The 22767-nt window shown below is 36.2% G+C and overlaps 1 protein-coding gene across 4 annotated transcripts in view; it reads right to left on the bottom strand.

Annotated features, from left to right (window-relative positions):
- Window positions 1-22767, bottom strand: part of LOC134211769 (inactivation-no-after-potential D protein) — a 291678-nt gene that overhangs the window by 226087 nt on the left and 42824 nt on the right. The gene's annotated exons all lie outside the window — the stretch shown is intronic.

The following is a 22767-nucleotide window of genomic DNA, read 5'->3' as shown; positions in this document are numbered from 1 at the left end:
GAATTTGACCCACGGACCCTGACCCACTGGATCCTCCCCAGACCCAGACCAACAGTTTGTCTCTCATCCAAGGATCAAAGCTCATTGATGGTCGATCTACCAATCCCGATGAACTTTGTCCTGATCATCTCACTTTTGACCTGAGAGACAAGATCACTGACGACCTTTTCATTTCAGATCCACAACCAAACCCCAGGCACCACTTCAGATCCTCCCTATCCTTTCAAAACGATCTGCTTCCACATTTTTAATACCCTGATCCTCCCACGGCACTTACGAACTCCATCCAAATGAGCTCCACCATCCCATCCATCCATTGATCCTCCCAGATTTCTTCATCCCTGAACTCCCAATATTGATTCATCGATATTCTCCAAAGAATTGACCAGCCCCTCCATCCTTCAAACACTTTTATCATCAAACCTGATCCACTTACCAAAATCATTCTAACCCAATATTCCTCCGGATCAAACATCCAAACCCAATTGTCCTATGATCCACTTTCCCATCAAACCGGATACCATCTTTTTCACTATATCCATTGAGCGACTGCCATTGGTTTTTTCACTGAACAGACAGAATATATAGATGAGTGAAGATAAATCCTCTGTCTCTAAACGAACTGGTCAAACGTAAGCCTAAACGAGCATGACGTCACGATTCTAATGGAGAAAATGTTTATAATGACGTCGTTCATCATCTATCATCTGGAGGATTCACAAATAATTGGACAAAACGTTAAGAGCATTTCAGCATTGATTGATCCAAATTGATCAAATAAGACTGATAAATGAGCATCATCAATCCATGAGATAAAATGATTTTGTATTTTATCCAAATTGATGACCTTTGTTGATATTTTAATATCCGATCTATGATTTTTCGATCCGATCGGATCAAATCGCTGAGATGAAACGACATCTAACCAGATCCGATCCAACAGGAAACAACAAAATGAGATCTGGATAAACGGTTGGAGGATATATTCATTATGACCAGATCCAAATAATGAGATATTGATTTCAACTGATTCAACAGATCTTAACTATTAAGATTTTTAGCATTACATTCCCTGACCGCGTCTCATCAAACATTGAAAAAATGATTCTGACTGGAAATCAACTCCTCCCAAAACCCAACTGACTGATCAATCAAGATCATCAACTATGACTGGAAATAATCATCTCAAAGAATCCAGACTTCGATAACTGGATCCATTTGTCAAATAATATCTGAATAAACCATCAAATCCATCCAATAGACTGATTTTCAAAAAGATGATTTGAACTGATCTTGAACACTGGATAAACTCCATCCAAATGATCCATCACCATCCATCATCAGAAGAATTGATCAACCAAGATCTGATCCACAACTGAACCACTGACTATTAAACCAATATTCATCATCAAAAAGATCTGATTCATTCTTAATGACCATGATTGAAATTTTTTTTTTAATCCACAAAAACCTTTTAGATTATTACATTGATAAAAATCAAGGATCACAAAAATGCTGAACGCAATCATATTATATTTGGATCCATTCCAGCTGAAATCCAGAATGAATGAGAAAACCAATTGATAACTGAAATAATTGATTCAAAGATCATGATAGATCAGAGAAAAACATAACCCTCAAATGATCTTAATTATTTTACACCCATAAAATCACAGAAAAATGACTGTTCAAATTTCTGTATAGGGTTACTGTACTTTCAATTCATAATATGTATACCCACATCAATAACCATGAAAAACAAATAAATGGATCGCAAATGGCTTCGTTCTCATTTTGTGATTTTTCAGCAGTAACAAGCATGCTGGCAATAAAACCGCTGAATTACCCATTTTATGAATATTGTGGATAGGATAATGTGACCAGATAAATTTTGTGTCAGCAGAACAAAAACAAGTTCTATAGTTCAATATGTTTTAGAAATGCACTCAGAACTTATTAAAACCAAGGTTTAGTGTGCTGTTCGATAAACGGTAACTTATTTCAGAAGTCAAAGCCTATGTTGAATGTGCAACGCAATGTAGCTGTCATTGAGTTTCACATCGGTCACAGTTTAGCGGTCCCCTGTCCGATAACTGTAAAACTGTTGCAAGTATAGAATTGCAGTTAAAGGATTTTCAGCAGTAGAACGTCTGGTGTATATAATTTTGTTAGAATATTATTTTTTAGTAGCGATAAAAGCAATGATATCGAATCTCGATAATTATTTTCTGAATAAGGCCGATACAAATATTGAAAATCTATTTTGTCTCCCTCGGATTTTTTGCCAAAAAATAATATTTTGAGGGCAACAAATAAAACTCGGATAATTTTGAGGATTTTCAAAACATTCTTTAACAAATCCGAGGAGTTTTTTTTTTTCATTTTTATATTTATTTTTTTATTATCGCCCCCCCCCCTTGACCATCCGGTGACCAGTGGGACAAAAAGTCAAATAAATATTTATAACGGCCTAATCTAAATAATCCAACAGAAGTAAATACTGTGATGAAGAATCAATTAGATTTGGAGTGGTCATATCGCGCTGGCAAATATGACCCATCCGTCCTGAAAGAGCTAATTAGATCATATTTTTAAAGTCTATTCACAGAAAGAAAAATCATTATTAATAATAAAAATTCCGTTGGTTAAAATAAAAAGTTTCGTTGGTTCTTTTCAGAGAGTTGCGTATTTTCAGAATGAAAGTCCGCAACTTTTGGTTCAATCAAGAGTAAATTAGCTATCCGCTGTTCTAGACTTAAAAGTTTGAACTTTCCAAAACAAATTGTAAAACTGTCAAAAAAAGGTACACTGTTGAGGTTAAAGTATTATTTTTGTTCCAAATGACAGTATATTGATAGGATTTCTTTTAGAATCATAAAACAAGAAAAATTTTAAACCAAGACACGTTTTATTGAACAAATTTGATTAATTGAAAACTCTTTCACATAAACAGCTGGTTGCGATTATGTTTTTTCGGAGAAGCCTTTTCTGGCTGTTCTGGTAGACCTCTCGATCCGAGTGATAGGTATATCGCTTGATCCATCCTTTCATGTTGAACCGAGCACCTACTGTCAACGACTTGGTCGAGTTCATCAGAAACTTCCTTGGGGTTCCAAATGGCGTCATCTGATCGTAAAATAATAGGATATTGAGCGATTCGTTTTGGTCGTAACATGTATGTACTTACCACTATCCTGTGTTCCGCCCAACAGGAAATAACTCCAGAAGTGATATGTCCAAGGCATTATCGCAAATGGTGGATCATAGATCCTACAGTTTTGATTGTTCCGTCACATCTGAAATACAAAAGTGACAATGAAAAATAATGCATAAAGAAATTATGTTTTGCCGTAGCTAAATATAATTTAGCAATCGATTATAAGACCGTTAAACCATATTTGTAATGTTACTCACCCCATAAATCACGGCAATTAAATTGTAACAAGTGATTGCAATTCCAAACAATCACAGAACCAATCGTATAAATAACTTCTTTTTGTTTCGTGGTAATCTGTCACGGCGCATTTTTTAAACATTGTGTGTTTTAAATAAAAGTTTAAAACTTTTTTTCATGAGACTAATTTCAAAGTTGACATCCAGACCGACAAAAATATTTTGAATTAAACACTTTACTTTTGATTTCAAAGTTTACTTTATTTTAAAGAAAAATATCACTTCTTAAGAAGAAAGTTCAATATATTTGATAAAATAATGTGTTTTCTGTGTTCTGATTGAAGTTTCCGCCTCCAGAGTATGACTAGATTTCGGCGTAAACATGCAATCACGCAACAAGAAACATGGAAACAAAATCTGCTTATAAGATTCCCAGGGTATAAGCAACAATCAATATAAAACATGAAAGTTTTTTGTGGTTCCAGTTTCGTTAGCTATGAGCGTTCTTTGGTACCCAGTAATAAAATCGTAATCTTAAAACAAAGTTTAGCGCTGCTGTCATAGCAACATTTTCGTAAGCTGTTTTGTCTTTAAACAAAAAAAAACACACAAACGGAAGGCATAGGCGTAACTAGAGTCTCGGTCTAGGGGGGGGGCATGGCACCAGCTGGTGGGATGTAATTTTCAAAGGCGATTTAAAGCACTGGATTGCAATAGAAATTGTTTGACTAAGTTTATCACTCATTCGTCCTAGAACTAACATATAAAATCGCGAAAATAATTGATTTTAATGATGCTGTGATTGCTCAAACGCTGTGTCTGTGTCAACTTGTCTTCCATGTTACTAAATGTGGATAAGTGTAATCTAAGATTCAAGAATCTTCTTCGAATTATCTATAAATGAAATTGTATGAGATATTTTCTAAAGTTCAAGCATTTCCATGATTAGACTATAAGAATCTCGATTTTTTAAACTTGAAATTTTGAAATCTTTAGATGTGGAATAAATTCCACGAAATTTTGTCATAATCTATAAGATTCATGCAATTCCAAATGTATGCTATGTGCTAAAATAGTTAAGATGATGAACACAAATTTAATCCTAAAGTGTTTTTATGAGTCATACATTCCAAGAGTCATAAAATTATAAGTCTAAATCAAATTCCAGAATAAATAGGGTTTTTGTAGTTACTGACGTTAGAAGAGGAATGGTTTTCGAATAGGTGAGATTTCTTGCAAAATCAAAGAGACTTGAGAAACCAAATCGATCTGAATTGTGCTGCAAAAGAAATGTTTCTGATACGAACCGGTTTCAACTCAATTTTTTATCCTAGAAACAAATTCTAACAAAGCAGGCACAAAAGAGTTTTCCGACGATCCTTGAAATCGCCAAAAAATAAATGGAACAAGATCTTTTGAGGATTATAAAATATTTCTTTAATGCAATCTCTGTTGTGGAAGAGTTGCCTAAGTTTTGTCCTAATACTTTCAATGGAATGCGTTGTTGATTTTCTGTCATTGTAACAAAGATTCTTAAGTTTATTTTATATCTTTCGCCAGATATATAGCGAGAGCAAAAGCTCCATAGGAATTTGATCAACTGTTTTGCGGCATACCTTTGATTAACTCGAAGATTTTCCAAAGAATGGTCGTTCGAAATTTCATTGACCGATTCGTACATGTGCTCATTTTGATAGCAGTTGCTCAGCTTTTTTAAGAGATGGTAGTTTAATAGAACAGAAATATTTATATTCAATACAATTATGTTTTTATGTTTCTTCGACTAGGATACTAGTCAAACAAATGCAGAACAAATTTATTATTTTAAGCTAGCAACTGAATTGATTGATTTTAGCTAAAAATCGAGAAATTGTTCCGGGGTCCAATTAAATATTTCGATGCTTCGCTGAACAAATGGTCATAGATGTGATAACGCAACAAAAAATATTTTTATAGAATTCATAATCAAAAGTAAGAAATATGTAGGAAATATAAATGAAATAAAAACTGACTAAGTTGGAATTACTTTTCAAAATTTTCTGGGGGCAATAGGTAGTTCTGAGGGCAGGCCCCCGCCCCCTTATTTACGCCAATGACGGAAGGTAATTATATCTATGGTATAAGGCCAGTGTTTGCAGAATAATGTTCAAATCTCAATCATCGAAGCCTCATGCGCGAGTTAACTCGCTTGCAATCTGTAGGCTTGAGATTTTCAAACAAAATCGCATCGTTTTGCTCATTTGCCGAAAAATGATTTCGATTCAAAAAACCCAAATTAATCCACCTAGCGGTGACGATGCCTTATTATTAAATCAAGATATACTGAAGGTGGTAACTTCGTTTTTTTCCAATTCCTATCTACCAAAAATGTTGGCAATTTAGTTTTTCTGTAAAATAAGCATAATACATAATAATCAAGTTATGACGATCGTGAAATTTTCTTTTATCCATTTTTGACAGAGAAATTATTTCAAGTATTGTTATTTGTAACACGTATTGATATAATTGCTATGACTAATCGGGTTGGTATATAACATCATGGGTCTCCAAGACTTCTGTAAAAGGTTCGATGTCGGATTGAAATGTACACGAACATTTTGAAAATTAAGCCAAAACACTCAAGGCCGACTAGAATATGACGTCAAATACATTTAAGATTATTCAACCAATGACACCCCCACCCCCCTTGCCAAGGCCACGATGCCATTTTTGAACGATTCCTAAATATAAATAGAAAACTAACAAAAACGCATACATAATATAATATGGAAATAAGGAGATGTATAAACGAAAACTATATTCAAATTTGCCCTTGAAATCACCCAAAATCACCATAAACTCCACACCACCCAAACCAAACAGCATGTTGAATCATCAATGAAACCCCTTTTCCCTTCCAATGATGACACAAAACAAACGCAAACACTACGCGCTACGAGCGTACGAACCAGCAGTTAATCGTGTCGTTATCGAGTGCCAGCGCCAGTGCCAGCGATGAAACTTACAACTGTGTTGGTGCGAATGCTCCGATAAAGTATAATGGCAATCGAATCGGCTCTACACTTAAAAGCGCGTACGTTGTTCGTCGATTAGTTTTCGTTTTCAACACGTTCCACATTGCAAGCTTTAGGCTTTGCTCGTGCGTTAGCGCTATCGATATTGCTTAGCGAGGTTTCTAACCCATTAAGCAAACGTAATTTATATTATAGATATCATGGAGTTCTCAATGCTCGTAGTCCGATTATAGGGAAAAATGGAAACTGCCTAAACCATTTTCCTTTATAGCTGCGAACGCATTAATCAATCTTGATGAAATTAAATAGCATGTAAATAGAAGAGTGGTTTGCGGAATGCACTTGTTGCGATAGAATCAGTTAAGTCTAAGCTATGAAAATCGTGTGAGTTTTAGAGGTTAAAAAGTGACCATACAGACACACAAACATACACACACATACATACACACACACAGACATCATCTCGATTCATCAAACTGAGTCCAATGGTATAAGAAACTTTACTATCAGATGTTCCTGTAAAAAGTTCGTTTTCAGAGTGAAATGATAGCCTTTCGGTACAACTTTGTTGTACGAGAAAGGCAAAACGTTAAAAACCAATCGAAGAGGATTTAATGTTCAGGTATAGATTTACTATCCATTGTTTTAAGCGTAGAAAGTTAATTTAATGAACACAGAAAGAAGAACACGTTGAAATCATGCAATGATGCAAATTGCGAGTCGAACATAAATGATGAACGATTCTCTGGGCCATGAGTCTGGTGAAGTTTGACTCGCGCTTGATTTGAATCCTGGAATCCTAGAGCCTTCCCACATTGCTTCAAGGCTTGAGTAAGATACAATGATATCTAATATTGCGATAATTTTGTCTGAGTCACAGATGCACATTTTAATCTTGACTTCTATGGTCCATATGATTGCCTTACAAAACATTTGCATCATATATTTTGAAAAAAATATATTTCTTTGATAATAAAGCTATGTCCATTTAGAATCCGGAATGATTTATTGTATTGCAGCGGCACGGAATGTGACCGCTGCAAGAATTCTTTTACACGAGTTTGTCTACCTAGGCGCCCACTTGCTGTGGTATAAATTTCACGATGTTTCGTGCAGCGAGTCAAAAAATTTTCCAGATGGAAGCCGAGAGGAGAGAAAAAAATCTGCACGGAACCGTGAAACAACTCACTTTACGGTTCCTTTCACTCAAATCCGCCCTTGCGTGGAAGAAGTCAAAAATAAGTAAAATGTAAAAAAATCCGGTGAGTACTTTGCCTTTACTCTCTTGTTGAATTTTCACCCACTATGAAGTTTCACCAACTCAAATTTATGTTATTTTCACTCACTCGAGACTATGGTGAAAACAACTCAAATTTGGCTTCTTCCACGGAACAGCATACGTTGAGTCGATGCAGCTCTCTTTGTTTATAATATCATTTATGAGAGGGAGTGAGAAAACTACCTAATATTGAGTTAAAAATTTGAACTTCGTACTCAAAGTTGAGTTCTTTAAACTTTTTTTTTTGGGTTCTTTATTTTTTCTGTGTGCACACCCACGTTGATAATCCTGCTCATCGAAGATGGAACCTACGTCAAAATGGATTTCGGACAGCTTCCTAGCCAAAAATTCTATGGCGATGGCACGAGGAGTAGTTCCTGCGAAGTTTAAGTTTACTTTTTGGACAAACTTGCAAAAAAACAGATGATTTTGGCAAGGGATGTACAGCTGTAGAGCAAAGAACTTAGTGTTTGTGACGAATAAGACGATGGACTCGAAGCTGTACAAGAAGGAATGTCTCAAAAACCGCGGTCTACCTTTCATAAAGCTCATAAAGGTCTCGTGAAGTTTTGGCCATATGAGTTGCCACTACAGCGGGAAGTCATCCAGTGGTACCGCGATAATAACGAAGATTTCATAGATATAATATATCCACGCAACTGCCCACAAATAAATCCACGCAACTGCCCACAGCTCCGGCCCATCAAGACATCTTGGGCAGTAATGAAACCGAAGCTTAAGAAAAGTGGAAAAAACAGCTCGGAACGCGACTCAGATGACCAAAATGTGGAACAAATGTGCCAGAAGTTGACTTCGAGGTGTGCAACTTTGATGAGAGGAATAAAGAAGAAGGTGCGAATTTTCACTATAAACAAAAGAAATGATTTGTACAAATTGTTTCAGTAAAGTACAGAAAATTACCTTTGTTTTGATGTATTAACCTTATTTGTACGTCAATCCGTTACCGAAATACAGATGATTTTATTATTCCGGATTCTAAATGGACATAGCTTTACTAAGAAATAGTTAATTATGTATTCCATAGGTTCCAAACTGGGTCCGATCCAGGGGGCGAGCGGATTGTTGGTGGGTCGCGTAGAACAAATATTAATTGCAGCCTGAATGCGAACCTTTTGATAGTTTTTTCAGGAACATAATTTCAAGTTCGAACCGTTATTTTAAATATTTATCACCACGCTGTTTTAGAAAACATTTATGCCTAAAAGCTGTCCCTTAATGAAGTAAAATAAAACATTTTGACAAACAATATCATGTTTGTCATTGTTTGCATTTGCATGAAGGTAACGAGAATATTTTAGAAACTTGCGAAACAGATGACATTCTAATGCTTGATAACTTGATAAATGTACTAGGTTTTCACGACACGAGACAATTGTAGGGGGTCGCATACCCAAAAGTTTGGGAAGCTCTGATGTATTCTATTTTTCTTTATTTCGCGGGACTTTATCTAGAAATAAGTTGAATGCGGGACGTTTCGCGGGACAAATAGTGAAAATGCGGGACTGATGCGGGACGTCTGGTCACATTAATATAGGATCATATTATTAATCATGGAGTAAATACCCTAGAAGACCCAATACCACCTATTTTGTAATTATCTGAATAACTACTATGCCTACTAAGCATTGAAACACACTATGTGAAGGTTTGAAGGTGATTATAGAATGAAGCCCGTGGTGAGTTTTAAATTCACCACACGTTTATCTACATTCATTTCCAAAAGCCCAAATCTTAATAGTTTTCACAGTGCCGAAAATCAAATTATGATTGTTCAGCATAACTACAAACGATCTTCCATTGTTTCAGCCCCATGCGTTATGGTCCTTACATCTCGTGCTTGAAAAAATATTGGAAAGCATCGGTTTACAAAATGGCCGATTTCTGGCTTCATTCTATAATCACCTGAAACGACGGTCACTGCTTTTTGTTTGTTTTTAACACGATGCCTGTTTAAAAATATATAAGTTATTCGCTACCACGGCTACCTAAATTCCAGGAATTCAAACCATAGATGTATTTCGTCATACTGATTAAAAAGTGTTAACTTCAAAACTTCAAAGATTAGCTACTCTTTCAAGAACTGGTGCAATGAAAGCTCGTATTTTTTTCGTTGCTATTTTTAATTTTATATGTGCTTTCGACACCACTCTCTCTTGTAAAAACGATAAACAATACAAATTTTCACAAATACCACGACAATTCATGATAGTATATAAGCATTTTGACATTGGAGTATAAATTTATGCGCCAAATAAGAGGGTACTGTCATACTTGCCAAACTCCGTATGAAAAAAAATCTGTTGTCACCCCTCTGGCTATACGCCTTGCTCCACGTGCTACCATTGGATCAATTTATTCAATTAGAAGCAGAGAGAAGTGCTTTGAAGATCAAAAGAGATTCAAACTTCCTCCGAGTTTACCTAAAAGGTCATCTTAGTATTCTAAACAAAATAAGTATCACCTCACTGATCACAAACAATGATGACTGGATGAGGAGAAGATACAACTTTCATAGCTGTTTTTATGTAATTGATCTTGAACGAAGTATAAGGACTAACGGTGGACCAATTCTTCGCTCAGGATCAATTGTAATTAACACCGATGGTTCTAGGATGAATAATCAAGTTGGAGCAGGCGTTACTGGTCCAAGGATAAATATGTCGATTTCCATGGGCAAGTGGCCAACTGTTTTCCAAGCGGAAATTCCAGCTACACAGAAAAAAATAATGAAAAGTAAACAGCGTGTAAAATTTTTCTATCCCGCATGGATTTGCGCTAATGGTGGCGCTTCATTTATGTGTATGATTTTTAGCGTAAATTGCAGTGGATCTTTTTATCTGTGAATTTATTATAGTGACTGAGAGGAATAAAGAAGAAGGTGCGAATTTTCACTATAAACAAAAAGAAATGAGATTATAATTGTTTCAGTAAAGTACTGAAAATTACCTTTGTTTTGATGTATTAACCTTATTTGTACGTCAATCCGTTACCGAAATACAGATGATTTTATTATTCCGGATTCTAAATGGACATAGCTTTATCAAGAAATAGTTAATTATGTATTCCATAGTTTCCCAAACTGTGGGTCCCGACCCCCAGGGGGGTCGTGAGCGGATTGTTGGTGGGTCGCGTAGAACAAATATTAATTGCAGCTCGAATGCCATAGTGACTTTTTCAAAAAATAGGAAGTTCATCGTTTATCAACAGATATCGAATATCGTATGAATATCAACCAACAATCATACGATAACTAAAATATTATTATGATATAATGTGTTTGGGTTCCAAAGTATTGTTTATTCCTCATAGACTCATAAAAAACATTAGTGAGTTCAGTGCGTGTTTTCTCTTGTTTCGGACAGCAGAACGATCACGCGATCTGCCGAAATATTGTGTTCTGCATTGCGCGGTCGGTAATAAAGTTAATCAGTTCAGTGCGTGTTTTCTCGTGTTTCAGATTCTCCAGTAGGCAGGGCGATCGGCCAGTAGAGGGGCTTGGAATCTTCTTCGCTGCTGCAGTGGATGCGTTCTGGGAAACTTTCTTCGGCTCGTTTTTGCTGATTTCTAGGTGACTGCCGGAGTAAACGCAAAGTCCGACGCAACTCACGTGAAGGAATAATAATTATTATCAAACTTCTTTGTCGCGTCTATTCTGATTTCCTCCATAGGATAACCACCAAACGCCGTTGACAGTCCAGCTTTCACGATGGGATTTTGTGTAATGACCGGGGTCTTAGACTGACTTAGTGGCGGGTCTCTGCTCCAGTTTGCGTCGATGATGGTTGGAACGGTACACTATAAGCCAGGGTTGTGCTGAATCATTCTCGTAGGATAATTTGGATTTTTCCTAGGATCGTAGGATTTTGACGTAGGACTTACGTCTTTCTTTACTATACTGGGTGTCATTTAGATTTTTGGAAATCGAGAGCGTTACGCTGGAAGGGAAGATTTCGAACGTTACTAGCGCCTTTATCTTTCGATGGATTTTTAAGATTTATATATCAATCGACTCCTCCTGGGGCCTCCTTAGCCGTGCGGTAAGACGCGTGGCTACAAAGCAAGACCATGCTGAAGGTGGTCTGATTCCGCGGTTAGGGATTTTCGGTTTGGAAATTTCTCGACTTCTCGGGCCTAAAAGTATCATCGTGTTAGCCTCATGATATACGAATGCAAAAATGGTAACCTGGCTTAGAAACCTCGCAGTTAATAACTGTGGAAGTGCTTAACGAAACCTGTGCGAGGCAGCTCTGTCCCAGTGTGGGGATGTAATTAATAAGAAAAGAAGAAGATATCAATCGACCTCGGACACTTATGTTTACTGTTGGAAGTGCTTTCGCTGGATGAAAATTGATTTAGTTTTATGTGAGTAAATTACCATTTACCACTCATTTGAAACGTGTTCAGATTTCAGATAATTTTATCAATTTGTAAAATGTGTATAAATATTCAATGATCTATATATTCAACTGAATATTGACAACCAGAGCCGACTATGAATGTGTTTGGAAGCGAATTCACAAATGGGTAAAAGCAGAACTTCAATTAAAAATTTTCGATTATTTTACACTTCCTGATCTTTTAAGTTTCTGCAATAAAAATAGACAAAATGGTGGAGAGGTCCGAGTCGATTGATATCTTCTTCTTCTTCTCTCTTCTTATTGGCATTACATTCCCCATTAATTGGGACAGAGCTACGTTCGCAGCTTAGTGCGTTCAGTTAGCACTTCTGAAGGTTATTAACTGCGAGGCTCTTTGTTGTGTTACCATTTTTGCATTCGTGGCACTGGCATGAGGCTACACGATGATACTTTTATGCCCAGGGAAGTCGACACAATTTCTAAACCGAAAATTGCCTAGACCGGCACCGGGAATCCAGTTCCAGCCACCTTCAGCATGGTCTTGCTTTGTAGCCACGCGTCTTACTGCACGCATAAGCGGAGGGCCCCAGGAGGAGTTGATTGATATATAAAATCTTAAAATCCATCGAAAGATAAAGTTATGCTAGCAACGTTCGAAATCTTCCCCTTCCATAGCGTAACGCTCTTGATTTCCGGTACCCAAAATATTTTTTGACACCCAGTGTATAGTAAAGAAAGAGCGTAAGATCTTCTACGTCAAAATTCCATGATCCTAGGAAAAATCCATAAATTATCCTATGAGAATGATCTAGCATAACCCCTGGCTTTATAGTGTCAAGTTCCAACCATCATCGACGCAAACTGGAGTAGAGACTCACGCCACGGCAGTCAGTCTTCCAAGACCCCGGAGTCATTACACAAAATCCCATCGAAAGCTTGGATCAATCAACGGCGTTTGGTGGTTATCCCATGGAGGAAATTGAATAGACGCGATAAAGAAGTTTGATAACAATTATTATTCTTCCACGTGAGTTGAGGTCAGGACTTTGCGTTTAATTCGGCAGTCACCCAGAACCAAAGCCAAAAACGAGCCGCCGAAGAAAGCTCTCAGAACGCATCCATCACTGCGAGCAGCGGCTTAGCGGCATCTCAAGCTCCTCTCATGGCACGATCGCCCCGTTTACTCGAGAATTCGAAACACGAGAAAACACGCACTGAACTGAGTTAACTTTGTTACCGACCGCGCAATGCAGAATACGGGTTATTTCTTGGCAGATCGCGTGATCGTTCCTGCTGTCCAGAAACAAGTGAGAAACACTGCACCCGAACTCACTAATGTTTTTATGAGTCTATGAGAATAAATAATACATTGGAAACCAAATACATTATATCATAATAATATTTTAGTTATCGTATGATTGTTGGTTGATATTTTATACGATATTCGATATCAAGGATAAACGATGAACTTCCTATTACTTTGAAAAAAGTCTGTATGGCATTCGAGCTGCAATTAATATTTGCTCCTTACAAGTGACCCACCACCATTAATCACGACCCCCTGAAGGCCAGGATTTACAGATTTGGGAAACTATGGAATACATAATTAACTATTTCTTAGTAAAGCTATGTCCATTTAGAATCCGGAATACACAAAATCATCTGTACTTCGGTAACGCGGATTGACGTACAAATAAAGTGTTATTACATCAAAATAAAGGTAATTTTCAGCACTTTACTGGAAACAATTATGATAATAAATCATTTCTTTTTGTTTATATGTAGTGAAAATTCGCAACTTTCTTCTTAATTCCTCTGGTCACTATAATAAATTCACAGATAAAAAGATCCACTGCAATTTACGCTAAAAATCATACACATAAATGAAGTGCCTCCGATTGAAGCAAATCCATACGGTGATAGAACAATAATTTACATACGCTGTTTACTTTTCATTATTTTTTTTCAGTAGCTGGAATTTGGCTTGGAAAATAGTTACTACTTGTCCATGGAAATCGACATATTTATCCCTGGACCAGCAACGCCTTGCTCCAACTTGATCATCTATCCTAGAACTATCGGCAGCATCATACAATTGATCCTGAGTTAAAGAATTGGTCCAATTGTTAGTCCTTTATACTTCGTTCAAGATCACCCATAAAGCAACTATGAAAGTTGTATCTTCTCCTCATCCAGCCGGTCATTGTTTTTAAGATTTATGAGGTGACATTTATTTTGGTTTAGAATACTAAGATGACCTTTTAGGTAAACTCGAGGAAGTTTGAATCTCTTTTGATCTTCAAAGTTATTCTCTCTCGTTTTAATTGAACAAATTGAGTCCAATGGTAGCACGTGGAAAAGGCGTATAGCCAGAGGGTGACAACAGATTTTTTTCAGTACGGAGTTTGCAAGTATGACAGTACCCTCTTATTTGGCAAGAGCATAAATTTATACCCAATGTCAAAATGCTTGTATACTTATCATGAATTGTCTCGTGGTATTTGCTTGAAAATTTGTATTGTTTTATCGTTTTGTTAAGAGAGTAAGTCGAGCTATTACATAAAATTAAGAAAATAATGTAACGAAAAACATACGAGCTTTCACTGCACCAGTTCTTGAAAGAGAAGCTAACCTTTGAAGTTTTAAAGTTAATACTTTTTTAATCAGTATGACGAAATACATTCATGGTTCGAATTCACCTGCTGGAATTTAGGTAGCCGTGGTATGAATAACTTATATATTTTAAACAGGCATCAAAAGAAAACAAACGGAAATGTGCAGTGACTGTCGTTTCAGGTGATTATGGAACAGCCAGAAATCGGCTATTTATTTTAGAAACCACGTGCTTTTCAATATTTTTTTTCAAGCGCACGAGATGTGGCGACCATAACGCGTATGGGGCTGTCAATGGAAGATCGCTTACGGAAGCAGTGCTGGTCAATCATAATTCCGATTTTCGGCACTGTACGAAAACTATTGCGTTAGATTTGGGCTTTTGGAAATGAATGTAGATAAACGTGTGGTGAATTTAAAACTCACCACGGGCTTCATTCTATAATCACCTTCAAACCTTCACATAGTGTGTTTCAATGCTTAGTAGGCATAGTAGTTATTCAGATAATTACAAAATAGGTGGTATTGGGTCTTCTAGGGTATTTACTCCATGATTAATAATATGATCCTATATTATGCATCTGGGACGTCCTGCATCAGTCCTGCATTTTCACTATTTGTCCCAAGAACGTCCGCATTCCAACTTATTTCTAGATAAAGTTCTAAATAAAGAGCAAAATGAGAATACATCAGAGCTTCCCAAACTTTGGGTATAGCGACCCCTAGCAAAATTCTATGTCTCATCAAATAAAATAACCTGATGAAAAATGCATTTTATCTGGTAGTATCATGCTAATTAGAATGTTAATTGTTTCTGCAAGTTTACTAAAATATTCTCAAACATTACCTTCATGTACAAATGTCAAAATACGATGTCATGCATGATATTGTTTGTCAAAATGTTTTTATTTTACTTCATTATGTACAGCTTTTAGTGCATAAATGTTTTCTAAAACAGCGTGGTGATAAATATTTAAAATAAAATGCGGTTCGAACTTGAAATTATGTTCCTAAAAAAACTATCAAAAGGTTCCAGACTCGAACAATTAATATTTGTTCTGTCATGACCCGCAATTAACAATCTGGCTCTACGACTTCTGGGGTCGTCGGACCCACAGTTTGGGAAACGGTGGAATACATAATGTTCTATTTCTTAGTAAAGCTAAGGCCCATTTAGAATCCGGAATATTGAAATCATCTGTATTTCTGGTAACGGATTGATTTTAATAAATAAAGGTTAATACATCAAAACAAATGTAATTTTTCTGTACTTTACTGGAAACAATTATGAAATTACAACTCATTTCTTTTCGTTTACAGTGAAAATTCGCACCTTCTTCTTTATTCCTCTCCTCATCAGTTTGCACAATTCGAAGTCAACTTCCTTGGCACATCGGTTCATTATATCGGTCATCTGTTGAGCCGTGTTCTGAGTTGTTTTTTCCACTTTTCTGTAAGCTTCGGTTTCAATACACGCCCAAGATGTCTTGATAATGGAGCTGTGGGCAGTTGCGTGGATTTATTTGGGCAGCTGCGGATATATATTATATCTATGAAATCTTCTGTTATTATCATAAATTACTGGATGACTTCCCGGCTGTGGTGGTAACTCGCCAAATTTGGCCAAAAACTTCACGAGACCTTTATAGAGCTTTTATGAAAGGTAGACCGTGGTTTTGAGGAGTTCTTTCTTGTACAGCGCTGAGTCCATCGTCTTGATCTGTCACAAACACTAAGTTCTTTTGTTTAAAGCTGTTTACATCCACTTGCCAAAATCATCTGTTTTTTTGCAAGTTTGTCCAAAAGTAAACTTAAAACTTCAGAGGAATTACTCCTCAAAGCCATCGTTACAGAATTTTTTGGCCAGGGAAGCTGTCCGAAATCCATTTTGATGTAGGTTCCATCTTCGATGAAGCAGGATTGATCAACGTGGGTGTGCAATACAGAAAAATATAAGAACTCAAAAAAGTTTAAAGAACTCAACTTTGAGTACGAAGTTCAAATTTTGCAATTCAATATTGTAGAAGTTTCTCACTCTCTCTCATAAATGATATTATAAAATAAAGAGAGCTGCATTTGACGATTCAACGTATTGCTGTTCTGCGGAAGAAGTCAAATTTGAGTTGGTTTTCTGCATAGTCTCGGAGTGAGTGGAAAATAACATAATTTATTTGAGTTGGTGAAACTTCATAGTGGGTGAAAACTCAACCAAGAGAGTAAAGGCAAAGTACTCATCGGATTTTTTACATTTTACTTTACTTTGACTTCTTCCACGCAAGGGCGGATTTGAGTGAAAGGAACCGTAAAGAGTAGGTTGTTTCACGGTTCCGTCCGCAGATTTTCTCTCCTCCTCGGCTAAACTCCATCTGGAAAATTTTGACTCACAGCACGAAATATCGAAAATTCTATACCACAAAGGTAAGTCAGGGGTGAGACAAACTCGCTGTAAAGACCTTTGTAGCACTCACATCTCAAAGCGCCGCAATACAAGTAAATCATTCCGGATTCTAAATGGACATAGCTTTATTATCAAAGTTAGTATTTTTCAAAATATATGATGTTTTCAAATGTTTTATGAAACCCAATCATATGGAACTACAGAAGCCAAGATTTAAAATGCATCCAGACTCCAGACAAAATTATCGCAATATTAGATATCATTGCTGGCCCCATTACTCAAGCCTTGAAGCAATGTAAAGGCTCCAGGGATTCCAGGATTCAAATCCAGCGCGAAGTCCAAAACTTCACCAGACCCATATGGCCCAGAAGATCGTTCATCATTTATGTTCGACTCGGCACCGCAATTAATGTACGATTTCAATGCGATGTTCTTCTTTTCAGGTTCACAATTAACTTTTCTACAGTTTAAATAATGGATAGTAAATCTATACCCGAACATTAAATCTCTCTTCGATTGAGCTTTTATTTTTATTTTCTCCGTACAACAAAAGTTGTACCGCAAACAGGGCACATCATTTCACTCTGAAAACGAACTTTTTGTTGGTGGAATAATCCTGATAGTAAAGTTTCTCATACTTATTGGACTCCAGTTTGATGAATCGAGATGATGTCTGTGTAAAGGTATCAACATGCGTGTGTAAAGCGTCATAGTGTTTGTGTCAAAATGGTTTCTTTTTTTAACTCCTCAAAACTCACGATTTTCATGTACTTTTAGCACTTAACTGATTCTATCGCAACAAGTTGCATTTTACCGTGGTCGCTCTTCTATTTATATGCTATTTAATTTCATCAAGATTGATTAATGCGTTCTGCAGCCATGCAGCGTAAACGAAAATATGGTTTAGGCAGTTTCTTCATTTTTCCCATATATAATCGGGACCATTAGAGCATTGAGTACTGGCTTCGCGATATCTATAATATATAAATTTCGCTGCTTGCTTAACGGGTTAGAAACCTCGCCAAGACGTAACATCTGATACGCGCCCGCAACGCAACGAGCAGTGCTTTTCGCAAAGCTTGCATAAATGGCGAACGTGCTGAAAATGAAACTTAATTCGACGAACAACGGCGCGCTTTTTAAGTGCAGAGCCGATTCGATGACGTTGGCCGCCATTATACTTTATCGGAGCATTCTAAACGACACAGTTTAAAGTTTCATCGCTGGTAGCTTTGTAGCGCTGGTACACTCGATAAATTATTGCCACGATTAGCTGCTGGTTCGTACGCCGCCGCGGCTGTGGTGGTGCTTGCGCTTGTTTTGCGCCAGGCGGCATTGGAAGGGGAAAGAGGGCTTGGCTGATGATTCAACATACGCTGTTTGGTTTGGGTGGTGGAAAAGCAGTGCAGTTTCGGTGATTTCAAGGGCAAATTTGAACATAGTTTTTGCCTGGCGGCGCATTCCCTTGGCTTCCGAAGCGTATTATGGGCGTATGCGGTTTTGCTAGTTTTCTATTTATATTTAGGAATCGTTCAAAAATGGCATCGTAATTCCTATAAATATTATTGGTTGAATGAATCTTAAATTTATTTATTGACGTCATAGTTTTAGTCGGCCTTAGCAGAGTGTTTTGGTTTAATTTCAAAATGTTCCAGTACATTTCAATCCGAGTAACGAACTCCTATAGAAGTCCTGGAGACCTAAGGATGTTACAGGCCAACCGACTAGTTAGTCATAGCAATTATATCATTGCCATGTGTTACAAATAACAATACTTGAAATAATTTTCTCTGTCAAAAAAAAAAAAAATGGATAAAAGAAAATGCCACGATCGACGTCATAACTTGATTATTATGTATTATATTATTTTTACAGAAAAAACCAATTGCCAACATTTTTGGTAGATAGGAATTGGAAAAATTGTTACCAATTTGCAAGGCATCTTGATTTAATAATAAAGGCATCGTCACTGCTAGGTTAAGATTAATTTGGGTTTTTAATCGAAATTATTTTTTCGGCAAATGAGGCAAAAATGATGCGATTTTGTTTAAAAAATCTCGTTTGCGCAGGATTGGTAAAGCGAGTTAACTCATGCACAGGCTTTGATGATTGAGATTTGAACATTATTCTGCAAACACTGGCCTTATACCATAGATATAATTACCTTCCGTCATTGGCGTAAATAGCTGGGGGCTCAGCCCCTCCGAGCCACTTCAGGCCCCCAGAAAAATTCTTGAAAAGTAATCTCCAACTTAGTCAGTTTTGTATTTCATTTACACATTTCCTACATATATCTTAATTTTAGTTTTGAATTCTATAAAAAAATATTTTTGCTTGCGTTATCACATCTATGACCATTTGTTCAGCGAAGCTATCGAAATATTTTAAGTTGGACCCCTGGGAACAATTTCTCTGATTTTTAAGCCAAAATCAAATCAATTCAGTTGCTACAAGGGGCTTAAAATAAATAAATTTGTTCTGCATTTGTTTGACTTAGTATCCTAGTCGAAGAAAACATAAAACATAATTGTATTAAGATATAAATATTTCTGTTCTATTAAACTACCATCTTGGTTTCAAAAAAGACTGAAGCTAAACTGCATCCAAAATGGAGCAGCCATGCCACGAATCCGGTCAATGAAATTTCGAACGACCATTCTTTTGGAAAATCTTTCGAGGTTAATCGCAAGGTATGCCGCTAAAACAGTTGATCACGAAATTCGCTCATGGAGTTTTTTGCTCTCGCCTGATATAATTCTGGCACTTTTGAAAGATAACAAAAATTATAAAAACTTAAGAATCTTTGTTACAATGACAGCAGAAAATCAACAACGCATTCCATTGAAAGTGTTATTAGGACAAAAACTTGACAACCTTCGTGGCTCACAACAGAGACGATTGCATTAAAGAAATATTTTTATAATCCTCAAAAGATCTTTGTTCGCATTTATTTTTTTTTTGGCGATTTCAGTAAGGATCAGGAAAACTCTCTTTTTGTGCCTATAACTTTAGTTAGAATTTGTTTCTTAGGATAAAAAAATTAGATTTTAGAAACCGGTTCGTATCGAAGAAACATTTCTTTTGCAGCACAATTCAAGATCCGATTTGGTTTATTCTCAAGTCTCTTTGATTTTGTTTGCAGAAATCTCTCTCACCTATTCAGAAAACCATAATAAAGCCTCTCTTCCTAACGTCAGTAACTACAAAAAACCCTATGTTATTCTGGAATTTGATTTATGACTTATAATTTTTATGACTCTCATGGAATGTATGACTCATATAAAACACTTTTTTTAGGATTCCAAATTTGGTGTTCATCGGTACTTAACTATTTTAGCACATAGTACTTACATTTTGGAATTGCATGAATGCTTATATTGATTATTAAAGACAAAATTTCGTGGAATTTATTCCACATCTAAAGAGTTTCCAAAAATTTCAAGTTTAAAAAATCAGAGATTCTTATGCATTAAGTAAATCATGGAAATGCTTGAAAACTTTCAGAAATATACTCATATCGAATTTCGATTTATAGATAATTCAAAGAAGATCTCTTGAATCTTAGATTACACACCTATCCACATTTAGTAACATGGAGAAGACAAGTTGGCATGTACAACAGCAAGGTTTTGAAGCAATTGGTCCTGCAGCATCATTGGAAATCAAATTGTATTATTCGCGATTTTTATATGTTAAGTTCTAGGACGAATGAGTGATAAACTTAGTCAAACGGGAATTTCTATTGGCAATCCAAGTGCTTTTAGAATCGCCTTTGAAAGAATTACATCCCACCAGCTGGTGCCACTTTGCCCCCCCTAGACCGAGACTCTAGTTACGCCTATAGCCTTCCAGTTTGTGTGTTTTTTTGTTTAAAGACAAAACAGCCATGAAAAATATTGCTATGACAGCAGCGCTAAACTTTTGTTTTAAGATTACGATTTTATTACTGGGTACCAAAGAACGCTCATAGCTTCTTAAGAAACACTGGAACCACAAAAAACTTTCATGTTTTATATTGATTGTTGCTTATACCCTGGGAATCTTATAAGCAGATTTTGTTTCCACGTATTTCTTGTTGCGTGATTGCTTGATGTTCTGAGCCGAAATCTATGCAGATCATATTCCTGGAGGCGGAAACTTCAATCAGAACACAGAAAGAACAAACATTATTTTATCAAATATATTGAACTTTCTTCTTAAGAAGTGATATTTTTTCTTTAAAATAAAAGTAAAAACTTTGAAATCTAAAGTAAAGTGTTTAATTCAAAAATATTTTTGTCTGGGTCTAGAGTGTCAACTTTGAATTAGTCTCATGAAAAAAAAAAGCTTTTAAACTTTTTATTTTCAAAACACACAACATGTTTAAAAAAAAATGCGCCGTGACAGATTACCACGAAACAAAAAGAAGTTATTTATACGATTGGTTCTGTAGATTGTTTGGAATTGCAATCACTTTGTTACAGATTTAATTGCCGCTGATTTATGAGGTGAGTAACATTACAAATATAGTTTAACGGTCTGTATAATCGATTGCCTATTAATTATATTTATAGCTACGGCAAAACACATAATTTCTTACCTATGCATTATTTTTTCATTCATACTTTTTGTATGTTTGCCCCTGGTAGATGTTGGACCGGAACAATCAAAACTGGCTAATAGATCTATGATGCATCCCCACCATTTGCGATAATGGCCTTGGACATATGCTTCAATGGGAGTTATTTCCTGTTGGAGCGGAACACAGATGAGTGGTAAGTACATACACATTACGTTAGCGACCAAAACGAATCTGCCTAATATCCTAGTTATTTTACGATCAGATGATGACGCCATTTTGGAACCCTAAGAAGGAAGTTTCTGATGAATCCTCGACCAAGTCGTTGGAGGCAGTAGGTTACCCAGTCGGTCTCAACATGAAAGGATGGATCAAGCAGGATATACACCTATCACCGTCGGATCGAAAGAGGTCTACCAGAAGCAGCCAGAAAAGGTTTCTCCCGAAAAAACAGATACATCGCAACCAGCTGTTTCCCCTGTGACGAAGAAGTTTTCAATTAATCAAATTTTGTTCAATAAAACGTGTCTTGGTTTTAAAATTTTTTCTTGATTTTATGATTCTAATAAAAGAAATCCTATCAATATACTGTCATTTGGAACAAAAAATACATACTTTAACCCTCAACGAAGTGTACCTTTTTTTTTTATTTGACAGTTTTACAATTTGTTTTAGGAAAGTTCAAACTTTTAAGTCTAGAACAGCGGATAATGCTAATTTACTCTTGATTGAACCCAAAAGTTAAGTGGACTTTCATTCTGAAAATACGCAACTCTCTACGAAAAGAACCAACAGAAATTCTTTTATTTTAACCAACGGAAGTTTTTTGATTATTAAATAATGATTTTCTCTTTCTGTGAATAGACTCTTAAAGAATCATGATTCAATTAGCTCTTTCAGGACGGATGGGTCATATTTGCCCAGCGCGCTGGGCATATATGACCCATCCGTCCTGAAAAGGTTGATTCTTCATCACAGTATTTACTTCTGTTGGATTATTTAGATTAGGCCGTTATAAATATTTATTTGACTTTTTGTCCTGCACTTGGTCACCGGATGTGGTCAGAGGGGGGCGATAAAAAAAAAATAAATATTAAAATGAAAAAAAAAAAAAAACTCCCCGGATTTGTAAA

The sequence above is a fragment of the Armigeres subalbatus genome, chromosome 2 (genome assembly GCF_024139115.2).
Source record: "Armigeres subalbatus isolate Guangzhou_Male chromosome 2, GZ_Asu_2, whole genome shotgun sequence".
Classification (NCBI taxonomy): Eukaryota; Metazoa; Arthropoda; class Insecta; order Diptera; family Culicidae; genus Armigeres; species Armigeres subalbatus.
This window is presented reverse-complemented; position numbering and strand designations above follow the sequence as displayed.